The sequence below is a fragment of the Rhipicephalus microplus genome, unplaced genomic scaffold, assembly GCF_043290135.1.
Source record: "Rhipicephalus microplus isolate Deutch F79 unplaced genomic scaffold, USDA_Rmic scaffold_20, whole genome shotgun sequence".
Lineage (NCBI taxonomy): Eukaryota > Metazoa > Arthropoda > Arachnida > Ixodida > Ixodidae > Rhipicephalus > Rhipicephalus microplus.
In genome coordinates this window covers 10,317,048-10,332,509 of record NW_027464593.1, presented here as the reverse complement: position 1 = coordinate 10,332,509, position 15,462 = coordinate 10,317,048, and the positions used below count along the sequence as shown (strand labels likewise).

The 15,462-nt window shown below is 47.4% G+C and overlaps 1 non-coding gene across 1 annotated transcript; it reads left to right on the top strand.

Annotated features, from left to right (window-relative positions):
* Nucleotides 1-11,580: 11,580 nt before the first annotated feature.
* On the top strand, nt 11,581-11,653 carry TRNAS-GCU (transfer RNA serine (anticodon GCU)). Its single transcript has one exon. It is a non-coding gene; the product is annotated as a tRNA-Ser (tRNA).
* The last annotated feature ends 3,809 nt before the right edge of the window (nt 11,654-15,462 follow it).

Genomic DNA, 15,462 nt, shown 5'->3' with positions numbered 1-15,462 from the left:
GGCCGACCGCCTTGCGGCGTGGGGCGCGGTGCCCTCCGCCACATGCCCGCAATGCGGTCGCGTCGAAACACTGAACCATGTCTTTCATGAATGTATAGTAGCACGCATCTTTTGGCGCATGGTTACCAAAATGTTCCAAACAAGTATGCAGTAGAAGTCTAGCTACAGGGATAACTTTGTCGTACTCTTAATGGCTATCGGAGCCTTCGTCTTAAGGAAACGAAGGGGACTAGCCCGTCTGAGGGGACGCCCCCAGAGAGCTACGTTTCCCCTACTACATCGGCTAAGAAAAATAATGCTTATGCATCTTAACACAGAACTAGTCGTGCTGGGAGAGGAGGCTTTTCTCCGACGTTGGTCTACGCGATTCATTATCGTAAAAAACAACAGAGTTTCCATGCCTTTCCTCCCCTATTGAGGACGTGGGCTAGAGCTTGTACCACTGTGACATTAAAGTGTGTATTTTTCTTTTCTTCCTTAGAAACATGTCCTTTTGGGCAGTATTTTTCTTGAGCGCGAGAGAATTGTCCTCACAGGTGATGCAACACATCACCCTTCACTGTGAATGACCTCCCCTTGTTTTTTCATAGATAACTGTGTATTTAAGTTTAACCATCTCGATTGCAAGAATACCCTGTCTTTGTTGAAGAATTTTTGTATTGTACGTCGCTGCATACGCTATAAGTTCTTTCGCTGTATATAACACCTTGCATTGTACATACGCATTGTTCACCATTGTCCATTTTTATGTGTACACATAGGCTGTGTATGATATATCAGGAAATAAAATTTTCTTAAACCCAGTCTGTGCAAGACTGCTACTGTAATCGAACTTTCCGTGTACTGGGCACAGGTTCGCCCAAATGAACAGTCTATTATTCGACTCGCAGTGTGTTCAATTTGTCGACGTCGTGACCCCGTGGTATCTGGTGGCCCATGTACCGAACGCCCAACTCCAGCCGTGAGCCAAGCCCCCACCGTGACGAGGACGTTTATACCAACCTTGATAAGCGAGATAGCCACCAGTAGCGAGAACTACAGCAAGAGTATGGGGCTGGCTCCACATGATAACATTTGCAAGACCAAGGCCACCATCACTGCAGGGATCACTATGACCGCCCCTACGCCAACGCCCGCCACGGTCGTAATGCGACAGCGACGAACGACACTGCTGACTAGGCCAGCCGGACTCCTCTTGCCCATTGAGCCACCTCGCTGACTGTTCCAGCAAATCGACATGCACTTACTTGGGTCGTTCCCGACGTTGAATTCCTGGAATAAAATGATCGTCGTAACTCTTGACTACCTCACATGCTACGCCGAGATAAAGGCCCTGCCCAAACGCAGTTCCTCTGAGGTAGCAAGGTTTTTCGAGAACATCGTTATGCGTCACGGAGCTCTACAGATCCTCATTACTGGTGTAAGTATGGCCTTAACGGCGGGCCTAATTTAGGGGATCCTGAGCTACAGCCACACAAGTAACCGCCGGACCACTGCCTGCCATCCAAAGACCATCGGCCTATCCAAACGTCTCTTGCTAAAGCATCGGGTCGGTGCCTTTTTCAAAGGGGGGCAATGCCAAGTTACTTTCCGCAAGTTCTTTTATCATGCCGTTAGACTACATTCAGTGCCAAACGCACCTGCGATGTTCGACATGCTTCGATGCTGCATCAGATCGTTTTAAGATTACGCCCACGTTGTGAACATTACAGATTATACAGGAACTTACGTCAACGCTGGCGATAACGCTAGAATAGTCGATAACAAGGGTATAAATGCTGACATGGTTCGCCGCTTGTCAGTTGATTGACGGCTGACTATCTGTTCGCCGCTATCAATGCAAGACTGCTACTGTAATCGGACTTTCATTTTACTGGGCACAGGTTCACCTACATTAAGTTTAATATTTGACTCGCCATGTGCTCCAATTCATCCACGTCACGAACCCATGACAATATCATGAATTGCTATGTCGGTGTGTCAAAGATGTATATCCACCTCCGCAACAAGCCAGTCGGAAGCCGCTGAACTCCTTCACTAATTCTTCTGCACTCTCTGTCAAAGAAAAATAAAGTTGGTACAGTGTGTTGGGTAGCTACTGATTGTACCGTCTAGTAAGTAATGAGACAAGGTTAAAGCGTTCACGCACCAAACATACCCCTTTTCTATTTTACAAATGTTGCGTCTGCAAGTGACACACATTGGATGCCTGACTGAGCACCAAGTTCACTGACTTGGCACTCAGTTGTTTCTGGGTGCTCATTTTGAAAAGTAGCCCCATGAGCTTCTGCGAAGGCCCCTGAGTGCACCTGATTTCTCCACATTCTTGGCGAAAAAGTTGACCACACGCCGCTCCTGTAGAAAGCAGAGACTTGCTGCCGCCCGACACCTACTGGCTCAATAGGTACATGTGCACTTCTGACCTAATGTTCGGCAGAACGAAGTTCATAGTCGCTAGTGAAGGCACCAATCCTGTGGGAAACTTGCGACGTGAAACCAACCGACCTAAAATGAGGGCAATCTCCTTTTTGAAATAGAATAATATTGCAATATGATCGGCAATAGCTGGTGCGACAGAAATGTAGCAGAAGAACAGCAGTTAGTTGTAATGTTTGTTCCACTTCACCCTAAGGCACATAACACTTCTTTAGGTTTACTTTTTTCTGCCTTTCTAATATGCACGATAAAAAACATCACAATTCTTATCTCAAGTGTTCTCGCTCTCGTAAATGACAGTCTTCTGGTCAAGGGCATGGCGTGTGTTGTAGGAGTCATAATTAGAGACCGGAACTTTAGGCATAAAAAATTCATGTTTCAGGTGCCTCTATTTGACCATAAAATTTGCTGTTTAGGCCTAAATAGGCATCTAAAAGTATCGTTCAGGTCTATTTTAGCACAATTTATAAATACTTCCGTATCGTGCTCAGGAAAAATATTCAACTTCTAACGAACACAGCAGGCACATTCGGTGCTATATGGAAGCTTAATGTATAGTTTCCGTGAAAATAAAAGTGGCATAATCCACGTACAGTAGGAATCGATGATATGCGAAGCACGCATGAGAAATGTTGATATGTCACTTTAAAATAGGCACAACGTTACGAGGTGGAGGTAAACGATGTCATTCATGACTTCCGTGTAATGATTATCATGTTTGAAGTGTCGTTTACCTTCACCATCTACACACGTCACGTGATACCAAAAGTAGTATATGTGCTGCTAGCGAAACGGCCGCGAGCACGCTATGAGCGTGGTATGTTATCATGTTCTTACATGACACGCGTGGCAGGATTATCATGTTAACATTCGTCATATAATTCGTCGTCCATTGACATCCAGTAACACAATCTTTGGCATATGTGGTGGTAGCGAAATCACCGCGAGCGCATCTTGAATGGCCCAATATACTCCTACGTAGTGTTGACGCGCGTGCACGCTGGGCACAGCGACGGTACGTTAGCAAAACGCGAGCACTGTATAGTCTGATGCCAGGAGCGACGAGCGTCCGTCGGCTCGGCCTGACGGCAACCACCGCGAAATGTGACATGCTGCATTTCGCGCCGATGCGTTAAGGCCAAACCACATAAGCGCGAAAATGCACGCGACAGCGACGAGCGACGCGACGTAGATCGTGTCCGCGCGATCAGTCGCTAGCGCAGGCAAACCTCATTTACGCGATGGCTTCGGCGAGCGAACTTCACTGTTACTGGCATGAGGCCGTCTACTCGCACCAAGAAAACCGCGTAGCGAGCGGTATGCAATTTAAAAATAAGATATATTGTTGTGTAATGAAACGGAAAGTGTTTATTATTGCCTTGCAGCACTTTTTATATGCACATGCGTAATAAACATTGCGTTATTTTTTGTTGCGCATACGTGACTCGGGCAGGGTCACGTGCACCTACGTAGACTTTGTCTTTTAAGGTTTTTGGCTATTGGCTGCTTGAGCCCAGCACTTCCGGGCGATGAGCGACGGTTTCCAAATCGGGAGAACCGAGCGATTGCTCGAAAACGAGCACGCGACACGTCGCGCGAACGCCCTGTTTCGTCGCTCATAGCGTCGCTCGTCGCTGTCGCGTGCATTTTCGCGCTTATGAGGTTTGGCCCTTACCCAGACAACACTGCGTCTTTTTCTTTTCATGACGGAGGGATGCCGGATGCGCTGAAACATGCATACATCGAAGCAACGCAGCGCGGTGCGCGCCTGCGAGTATATGGCAGGAGCGGTGCCTGGCTTGGCCACGCCGGCGTGACGCGACAAAATGAACGCCGGTAATCACGCGCACCGCGTCACGTCGAAATTTATTGGTGCCTTTACCGTGGCATGTAGTCATGTTCTCATATGGCACGCGTCTCTTGATTATCATGTTTGCATCAGTCACATACCTTGGTCATCCATTGGCGTCACGTGATACCGAATGGCATATGCAAAGCTAGCGAAACGGCCACGAGCCCATCATCAGTGTGACATGTATATTGTCATGTTGTTACATGACACGTACGTCGGGATTATCAGGTTCGTATGAGTCATTTACCTATGTCGTCCGTTCAAGTCACGTAATACCGAGTTTGGTACATGTGAAGCTACGAAACGGCCACAAGCGTATCATGAGCGTAGCATGTAGTCATGTTGTTACATGACACGCATCTCATGTTTATTATGCTTGCACAAGTATCATACTTCGTCATCCATTCACGTTCCTTATTGCAAAATTTGTTATAATTGAAGCTAGTGAAACAGCCGCGAGCACATTATGAGCATGGCGTGTAGTCATGTTGTGACACGACGCGCATGTCATGATTTTCATGTGAGGGTTTGTCGCTTTCGTTAACCATAAAATTTAGCCATACCAAACCAGTTTTGCAATGTGCCATCTGAAGGAAACCACCGCGAGAGCCGCAGGACCATAAAATGTAAATCATAACATTCATGGTATACACATCACAATCTTCATGTTATGACAAGTCAAATACGTTCATTATACAGTCATATTATGTCATACCGAGTTTGGTATTGATACCATGCAAGGTCATTTGACTGGTAATGAAACGCGCACGGCTGCATTCCATCCCCAGTCAAATGGCCTTCCAGAGAGAGCTGTTCGAACCGTGAAAGATGGGCTGAAGAAGATTAACCAGCCCCGTTTAGAACATTGCCTTTGCAGACTACTCTTCAATTACCGGAGAACACCCCTCACATCAGGCAAGTCTCCTTCGGAGCTTCTCCTGGGCTACCGAATTCGATCTCGTCTGGACACGTGCTTTCCCCCTTTATTGCAGGAAGATCAGGTGAATCAGATGAGTGGACCCTGGCACCGGACACTAAAGTATACATCCGCAACTTCGGCAAGGGTGAAAAGTGGAAGACTGGCACGGTAAAGTCATTTGACGGAGCGAGGATGGTGACAGTCGAGACGCCAGATGGTCTTGTTCAGAGACATGTGGATCAAGTTCACAAGGAGAGACTCGTTTGAACCCCACCGTGAAAAGAAAGGGGAAAGTATGCCGCTGTCGAGAACTACGCAAGAAACTTCTTGATCAAGCCCAAACCTATAGGCGGAACTCCGTGAGCCACCACACCAGCTGCAGTCATCATCCCCCACCCAAGGCCAGAAAAATCAGAAGTCCAGGAAACCTACAGTGACCACAGAACTCCGGCGCTCAACACGACAGCGGAAACCTGCGCAGCTTCTCCAATATTAATGATGGAGAAGTGTTGTAAGTGAAGTGTAGCCTTTATCAGTTTTTGAGTCAGTTCTAGCCAAAGCTTCTATCTCTTGTTCAACTTACCTTGTTTCTCTTTTCCTCTTTACTTTGAGTCGTTATATTGCAACGTACACTGCAAATAAACGCCCCATTCTACCAGCTTGTCGGCTTGTGTCTACTTCGCTTGCGCCAACGCGCAGGGATCGATGAACGACGGAAAACACAGAGCTGGTCTGACACTCTTCCCTACTTGTCCGAACTGCGAAGAATCAGAAACTATTGAACATAATTTTGTCCCATGTAGTAACTATGCAGTAATTAGGAAAAGACTTCTATCTATTTTGTTTGCGAAGCTAGGTTTCAATTTAACCACAGAAACTGTTCTAAGTTTTCGTTCCTCCGTTTGGAGAAATGGCCACAGAGATGTAGTCGATGCAGTTTGTAATTTCATTCAATTCTCTAAACATTCTTCGACACAAGGCCTACTTTAACAAATACTCAGACAAAACAAGCAGGTAAAGCAGTAATTTTCGAAATGTGGATAAATCTGAGATATACATACAAAATAATCGGGTTTGGCAAACTCATCTGTCTGGTTGGCTCCCAAAATCAAGGTATATATAATATATTACTGTCTTTTGTCTTGTTGTTTTTACTCTCAATCCCTTAATCTTTCTTTTCTTTTTTTATACTGTCTTTCTTCTACTTTTTTTTTCTTTTTTGTAAGCAATAGGGCAGTTATCGTCCACATGGGACTAAATGTTTTTTGGCCTATCCCCAGAGTGGGTATGAGCCATGAGCTCTAGGCAACAAACAAACAAATATGACGTTGGTCTTGTTTCTTTACATAAGGTGCCGTGGAACCTGGGACCACGACTCCGGCTGGAACTAAGACCACTAGGATCATTCATGAACTGACGTGAGTGCATGCGTCGTCTAGTGGCTCACGAGACGCCAGCTCTCACACGCACTTCACTTTCGTCTTGACTCGCCCTTCACGATAACGGCTCAATATTACGAAGGCAAGAAAGTCCATCAAGGTCAACGTCGACGTACATCTCGACAGCACTGCCACGTTAGTGCAATCATCTGCAGGCTCGCGAGACGGGAGCCCTCACATCTACTTCAGCTCGGTACTGACTCGCCCTTCACGACGACGGCCTGGTGTTAGCAAGGCACGTCGAGATCAGTGACGTACATTTTGACAGCACAGCCACGTGTGTGCACGCATCGTCTGGAGGCCCGCGAGACGGGACCCCTCACGTCCACCTCGGCTCCGTCCTGACTCGCCCTTCACGACGATGGCCTTACATTCGCAAGGTTTGCACACAAACGTAGAATGGAAAACACCGAAAGCCCACTGACTACTCAATTGTATACCTCCGCCTGTCGCAACAGTTCCCTGACAATGGCACCTTTCCGTCCCGTGAAGCCAGCGCGACCAACTTTTTTCCCGACACACCCATCCTGCACGCACAGCCTTCGAAGCAGCAGGAACATGGCATAAGATGGTTCAGGGGCGGATGTCGGTTGCCCCACCGCGAAGCGAGGCTTCTCTCGTACGTCTTAATGATACTACAATAACTGCAGCAATTATAGTGCTAAGCTGAGCTACTAGGCTAATAGTTACAACAATGACATCATAATATCATAGAGTAATAAAAAGAAACGAAAGCAACACATGCATCTGCTCGGGATTTTCAGCTCGCCAGTGTTTCACCGTTTATCGGACGTAATTGTATTCGAAAACTGATGTTTGTGCATCCATCTCGCCATACCCGATTGCCTTTCGGCTTGGTAGAACACTGTGCATTGTAGCCACCTTGCGATGCAGGCCATTTTATAGCCTGTATCTAACACAAACATGTGAGTAAGGCAAACAAAGAATCCGAAGCTGGAAACACTCCGCGCTTGGTGCTGTCATATGCAAATACTAGCAGCAGTATTGTTTCTTTTTTTGGTAGTGCTTAAAGGAAACAATAACGGCATATGAGAAATATATTTGCCGTTATTGCTGTTATCAGCCAGCGAAAGGGAAATGGGAAATCCATTTGACTTTCGGTGGCTTATTTTGCAATAAAAGAGACGCAAATCGGCAGCTCGGCATAAAACACTCTGAAGCTATTTGGGACGCCCTCACATTCCACGCAGTTGTGCACGTGCCAGAAAGGAAGAAAGCACTTGTTGCCAGACCGTTCCTCGCCGGATGCGAAGGTACATACGTCTGATCCGCCATGGTGCACTAGTGGTTAAGGTACTCGGCGGCTGACTAGCAGGTGGCAGGATCTACTCCCGGCTGCGGCGTATGGATTTTCGATGGAGGTGAAAACGCTGTAGGCCCGTGTGCTCAGATTTGTATGCAGGTTAAAGAACCCTAGGCAGTCAAATTTTGAGGAGTCCTCCACTATGGCATCCCTTATGAACATATGGGTGTTTTGGGACGTTAAACCCCACATATCAATCAACCAATCAATCGAGGTACATACGTCGGCCGCCCCACCGTTCCTTGTGCTAGCTGGCACATTGCCACACAGTTTCTTCCGTTTCCATTTTGCTGTGCTGCGCGATCATTTTAGGTCGGTAAAAACAGCACACGACTAATGGAGAATTGCTGTGAGGTTCTAAAGCAGCACTCATATAATTGGTTTTAAAAAATAAGTAACTGAACCTTATCAATTTTATTTTTATTTAGGCTGAAGCAATCAGGAACTTTTTAAGCGTTATCGTTTACTGGCATATAGCCACATTATGAGGCACGTCTTGTTAGGCTTATGGGAGCTATGATCTATTTGTTGCTTGCCACACGCCTTGAAGTAATGAAAGTGTTATACAAGTAGATGTTTTCTAACTGCTGTTTCACACTCCGAAATCAACGTATTTGAAGGAGCGCCAGTGGTATGTGGTTAAACACTAAAACCTAATATTTTGTTTAACACGTCTTGAAATCAATCACTGTGTCTGGCCAAATCTTGCGTTTGGTCTTGACGCAGGAACTGGCATTCATCGCGTCCAGCATTATCAGAGAATCATTGCGCATGACATTGGACATGAAAGAGAAGGCCGATGAGCAACTGTCGGACTGAGCTAAGCCCACATAAGTCTGAGTTATTATGCGCCTCGAGAAGACTGATTAGATGACACGCAAGAGCGCGCAATGGTGGTATGTTATTTCTTCTAGTTGTTCAGCGATCCAAGTGATCGCGAACACTTTATACAGATGAATGCACTGGTAGGAACTTCCTCACCAATAGGCGTGGGCACTCACGAGGGTGGGTCGTAATAGGAGGGGGGGGGGGGGGGCTCCCTATTTATTGACGGGCGGCGCCATCTCACGCGAACCTGCGAAACATAGATTGATGCCATCATAGGTTCCACTGTGAAGCCATCACACGTTTAAATGGTCATTAATGTTCAATTTTCTACTGTTTCAAACGCTAATATTATGCATGTGAGGGGGTGGGGTTCACAGCAGTGAATCTTGCAGCCTCCTATGCAGAACGTTGAAGGCGCCTATGTCCACGCCATATTTCTCTACTCACATGTTCAAGAGAGATTAGTGGGAGTATTAGTGGGAGATCACTATCGAAAATCCTGGGTCGGTGGATGCTGAAATTGTTGGTGGATACGGTGGAAAGAATAGTGGATATGGTGGAAAAATTAGTGGATATGGTGAAAACTGTAGTGTGCATATTGGCTGATGTGGGCGAGCATAGCAAAATGATGGCAGATGGTGGTGGTAGTGGCGAGCTAATGGTAGTGACGGTGGGAAATGCCGGCTAATGACGGCTAGAGTGGAAAATATGGTGCAGGTGGTGGTGGTGGTAGCGAGCCAATGGTGGTGACGGTAGAAAATGCCGGCTGATGGTGGCGAGGCAAAATGTGTTTGGTGGAAGGCAAGGTGGATGACGGTGGCGTGATGGAAGCTTAAAGATGATTGTGGCATGATGAAAAAGCACATGACAGTTTGTGAAATCACCTATTTGCAGTGTTTCATTCTTGATTGCGCAGAAATATATTGTTGCGGTTAAAATCGAAGGGTGTTAATTAGCAGGGCGGAGTTGATGGTTCGGTAGTAATGGCGTCGGTCTCTGCGCTAGTTCACGTCTTATTCCTCTTCTCCTCTCTCGGCTCATATCCGTTGCATTTCCCGGCTCCGAGACGTAGCCCGCTGGGCGAGTATTTATTTATTACATACTGCAGTCCTATAAGGACCAAGCAGGAGGGCAGATGGGAAAGTTACATGTATCGCATGGTAGCGGTGAATACATATCAAATAGCATGTTTTGGTCATACACACGAACAGTATAGAATAGATATATAAACAAATACACACATACATACATTTATACACACATTTCCAGGTAAAAAAAAACGTTGCACAGTGAGTATGAATTATTCTGAATGTGGAGGGTGAAAACGTTTAAGGTGGGTGACATGTATTAGTTGGGTCCGGTTTGACCGACGGCCAGCCTATATCAGCCGTTCTACCACGTATGTCAAATCGCTCAAGCGATCAACAATGACGAATGGGCCACTGTACTGAGAAAAAAACTTTTCGCGTAGCCCCTGTTTACGTTGTGGCGTCCACAACCACACAAAGTCTCCTTTGCAGTATTATACAGACTGATGGCGGCTGTCATAGCTTTCCTTTGATCGGTGTTGCGAAGCCACAGTACGAATACGAGCAATACGCCGGGCTTCTTCGGCTAGGCAGAGTGTCCTGGAGACAGAGTAGTCGCTATGGAAGTCAAATGGTAGAAACGTGTCGATGCAGCTTAACCGTGAACGTGCGTAAAGGAGGTAAAAAGTGCTGTAATTGGTTGTCTCATGTTTGGCCGTGTTATATACATAGGTAATGAAGGGGAGAACGTCGTCCCAGTCCTTGTGGTCAGACGATACGTACTTGGTCAACATGTTAGTCAGAGTTCTGTTCGTACGTTCTACGAGCCCATTCGTCTGAGGGTGCTACGGGTATGACTGGCGGAACTGCGAATCGCACAGATGAACGAGGTCTTCAACGGCGTCCGCAACGAACTGACGATCAAGATCACTAATGATCACTCTAGGAGCACCGTGCCGAAGAATAATGAACCTAAGCAAAAACGTGGCCACGCATGCCGCTGTCGAGGATGGTATCGCTGCCGTTTCTGCGTAACGAGTTAGATGGTCGGCGCACACTATCACCCATAGATTTTTGTTAGACGAGCGTGGAAACGGGTCCAAAAGGTCGATACCAACTTAATCAAATGGTAGAGGAGGAGGCGGCAGCGGATGGAGAAGACCTGGTGGAGGAGTCGTAGGCCGCTTTTAGCGTTGGCATTGTTCGCAAGTTGCGACATGGTGCTTGACTGTGTCCTGCATTTTGAGCCAGTAAAAGCGCTCTTGTGTCCTATTCAAAGTTCTGATGAACCCCCAAATGACCAGCTGTCGCATCGTTGTGCATAGCCTCTAGTATGTCAAATTGTAGGCTCTGTGGTACGACTAGAAGGAAGCGTGCGCCTTTAGCCGAATAATTTGTCTTGTATAGAAGGCCGTCACGGACACAAAAAGCGGCCGTTGGTTTGAGGACGCGATGCCGCGGCAAGTAATGGCTCCAAGCTAATATCAGCCTCTTGTTCTTTTTTGAAAGTACTCAAGTCTGGGAATGTGGAAGAAATGGAGGCAAAACAGTCGTCAAAAACTGTCTTCTTGACACTCACTCGTCTTCAGGGGAAGGCGGGAGAGACAGTCGGCATCTGTGTGGCGGCGTCCAGACTTGAACGAGATGACGAAGTCGTACTCCTGAAGTCGAAGAGCCTAACGTGCCAGTCGACCATTCGGGTCATGAAGATTCACCAGCCAGCATAAAGCGTGATGGTCGGTAACGATAGCCCCGCCGCGGTGGTCTAGTGGCTAAGGTACTCGGCTGCTGACCCGGAGGTCGCGGGTTCGAATCCCGGCTGCGGCGGCTGCATTTCCGATGGAGGCGGAAATGTTGTAAGCCCGTGTGCTCAGATTTGGGTGCACGTTAAAGAACCCCAGGTGGTCGAAATTTCCGGAGCCCTCCACTACGGCGTCTCTCATAGTCATATAGTGGTTTTGGGACGTTAAACCCCACATATCAATCAATCAATCGGTAACGATAGTGAACGGACGTCCATAGACATAAGGTCGAAATTTGTGTACCGCAAAAACAGCTGCCGAGCATTCTTGTTCTGTTACGGTATAGTTGCGTTCAGCTTTGTTGAAAGAGCGACTGGCATAAGCCACTACGTGCTCAGCTCCTTGATGACGCTGCACAAGTACAGCAGCAATGCCGATGCCACTAGCATCAGCATGCACTTCCGCAGGCAAGGACGCATCGAAGTGACACAGTATGGGCCCCGACGTTAGGAGAAACTTTAGCTGGCGGAACGCATCGTCGCAAGCTGAAGTCCAGTTGAAAGGCACATCCTTTTGAATCAGACATGTTAGGGGATGCACCCCGTCAGTGAACCTCAGAACGAAACGACAAAAATATGAGCATAGGCCCAAGAACCTTCTCGATTCCGGCACTGATTTTGGTGATTCGAAAGAGCTGACAGCCTCGATTTTTGTGGGTCTGGCCTTACTCCATTTTGGTTAACGAGATGTCCAAGTACTATTGTCTCCGTTTCACCAAAACGACATTTCTTAGAGTTTAGGTTCAAGCCGGCCTTTTGTATGCAATCCAAAACAAGACTGTGACGTCTGTTATGCTCGTTCAGTGTGCTGCCAAAAATCACCACATCATCTAGGTAGCACAAATGAATTTCCCACTTAAGTCCTCGAAGTATTGTGTTCATAAATCTTTCGAATGTTGAAGGGGCATTACAAAGACCGAACGGCATAACATTAAATTCATGAAGGCCATCAGGTGTCACAAAGGCCGTTTTTTTTGTCGTTTGGGTGCATGAGTATTTGCCAATACCATGATCGCAAATCCAGCGACGAAAAGTAGGCAGCAGAATGCAGGCAGTTAATGACGTCATCAATTATAGGAAGCAGATACACATCTTTTTTGCGACCGTATTTAGTTTTCTCTAATCAAGGCAAAAGCGCCATGTTCTACCCTTTTTACTTACTAAGGTCACAGGCGCTGCCCACGTACTAGATTACTCTTGGACAACACCTTTCCGCAACATATCGGCGATCTGTTCAGCTATCACTGCCCTCTTTGTCGACGAAACGCAGTAAGGTTTTTGACGAACGGGGTGTGCAGATCCGGTGTCAATTCTGTGATGAGCACGAGAACGCGGTAGTGAAGTCTCTGTGTCACCTTTTGTGAAATCGAACACCGAAAGATGTGTCATAAGGACACGTGCAAGAGCGTGGCGTTCTTGGGAGGGTAGCGACTTGTTGATCATTCTTAAGATCTCTTCTTCAGAACTGCTTCTCTGGGGTTCGCTTGTTTCGGACTGCTGATCTTCGCTTAAAATGGTGATAGTGCCGTACGCGATTTTGTCGAACTCGGCAAGCTTCATGTCACGTGGAAGAACAGCAGGCACCGAAGAACAATTGAAAGCCCATAAGCTTAAGGCGCCATTCACAACTGTCACGAGAGAACGAGGCACAAGTACATTTTTCTTCACGCTACCCGTCGCAAGTGTTTGAATTTGCGCGTCAAACACTAAAAGGTCGGCAACAGCAAGATCAACAGGAACACGTGATAAAGACCACGGCGCTAAAAGAGAATCATTCGACACGACGAAACAGTTTTTCCCCCGTGAAGATGAATCAGCAAGCATACACAAAATACGTTATTGACCGTAATTTCGCCTGTGCCACAATTAACGGAAGCACCACAATCCTGAAGAAAGTCGATCCCGAAAACCACATCATAAGTACCCCACGGTAATACCAAAAATTCCGTGACAAGATATTCAGCACCAAACAAAACACTTGCAACACAAATACCTAGAGAAACGAGGCATTCTACACTGGCACCACGAAACGTCACACCACCATTCCACGGAAACATAACCTTCCGACCAAATCTTTTCTTGAATGTGGCACTCATGACGGAAACCGTAGTACCAGTATCCACTAACGCAGTTGCAGGCACACTATCAATTAACACACACACTTTCTTTTGGAACATCATAATCGGAAAAGGAGCAGTTTGCAGAGACAGATACTGGCCGGCGACCTTTCCATCGGCCGCACCGGCTAGTTTCTCGATGGATGCGGTGGTGTAGAACGTCGCCGTGGGGATGGTGAACGGCGTGAGCGACTGGTTGGTGGTGTCAAGCTGCGGTCTGATTCTGGTGAGTCACTCCTTCTGTTAAAATGGCGGAAGAAATTCCTGGGTGGCGAGCCTATAGCGTTTGTTGCGCGATGCTCTGCCGGCCAATAATCATCGTTGACGCCTTCAAAGTTAGGCCAAGTCGGTGGTGGGCCATACCTCGTCGGGCGGCGATGGCGACAAAAACGAGTAGTGTGTCCTGTCGCACCGCAACTGTAGCAAACAGGTGAAGGGCGACCGACATTGTAGACTTCGGCATAAGCCGCCCTCAGACGCTGCGTGTAGTAGATACGATCTTCCAAGTGCCGATTCGTCATCGTACCCCGATAAGTGCGTCGGTCATGCGTCACGTCGTCAGGAGACGTATGGTGGGGCTGTTGTAGGGGATCGGTTCGACTGTCTGCAATGCCCGACGTAGCTGACATAGAAGAAATCACTCGTGCAGCTTCGCGAGGTTGATTGAAAACGCAATCGAGCTGGTAGACCTTCACGGTGTTCATTGATTTGCTGTGTCGCTCGAGTTCCTCACGGACGATTTGCCTCACAGTGGTAACAAGGTCCCTATGGATACTGCAGCTCTCCTCAATGCTTGCAACAGTCGCAACATTAACAAACCTGCCCAACTTTGGCGTGATACGGTGTAGCTTCAAGCTCTCAAACGTGCGGCAATGATGGATCACGTCAGCTACCAAATGGAGGCTCTCTTTACCAATCAAGTAGGTATACACGTCTTCGGTGATACCTTTCAGAAGGTGCCCGACTTTGTCCTCTTCGGACATACGAAGATTCGTCATCTTACACAGCTTCAGGATCGTCTCAATGTACGTGGTACAAGTCTCACCTGGCACTTGAGCACGCTGAAGTAATGTCTGCTCGGCTCGCTTATTTTTCACAGTGGAATCCCCAAAGCACTCTGTGAGTTTGATAGCGAAGTGATCCCAGGTTTTTAGTGACTCTTCGTGGTTCTCGAACCACACAAGAGCAGTGTCTGTCAGGATGAGAACAACATACTCCAGCTGAGCCGTAGCATCCTAGCCGTTGCACTTGCTCACGCATTTGTAGTGTGTCAGCCATTCTTCCACGTCCTCGCTGGGTTTCCCTAAGAAAGCGCGTTGCTCCAACTGACGCCTCCAGGCACCGGGTGTCCGTGCCAAAGGAGTTAAAGATGAATGTAAGTCACCGTTGTTTGACATCGCGAGTTCCGGTAGTGTTGGAGGCAGTCGCGCGAGGCGTCGACTTCGGCGAGGACCTAGCGGCAATGGACCCGTTGTCTTGGGCGAGTACCCAGCACCTCCACCACAAAACTGTTGCGGTTAATGTCGAAGGGTGTTTATTAGCAGGGCGAATTGGATGGTTCGGTTGTAATGGCGTCGGTCTCTGCACCAGTTCACGTCTACCTCCTCTTCTCCTCTCTCGGCTCATATTCGTTGCAATATGTTTACAGTCAAAAGAAACCAATGCTGCTCCTTACACATTCTGGCAGGTTTATCGTTTTTATTCCTGAGGTGTCAACA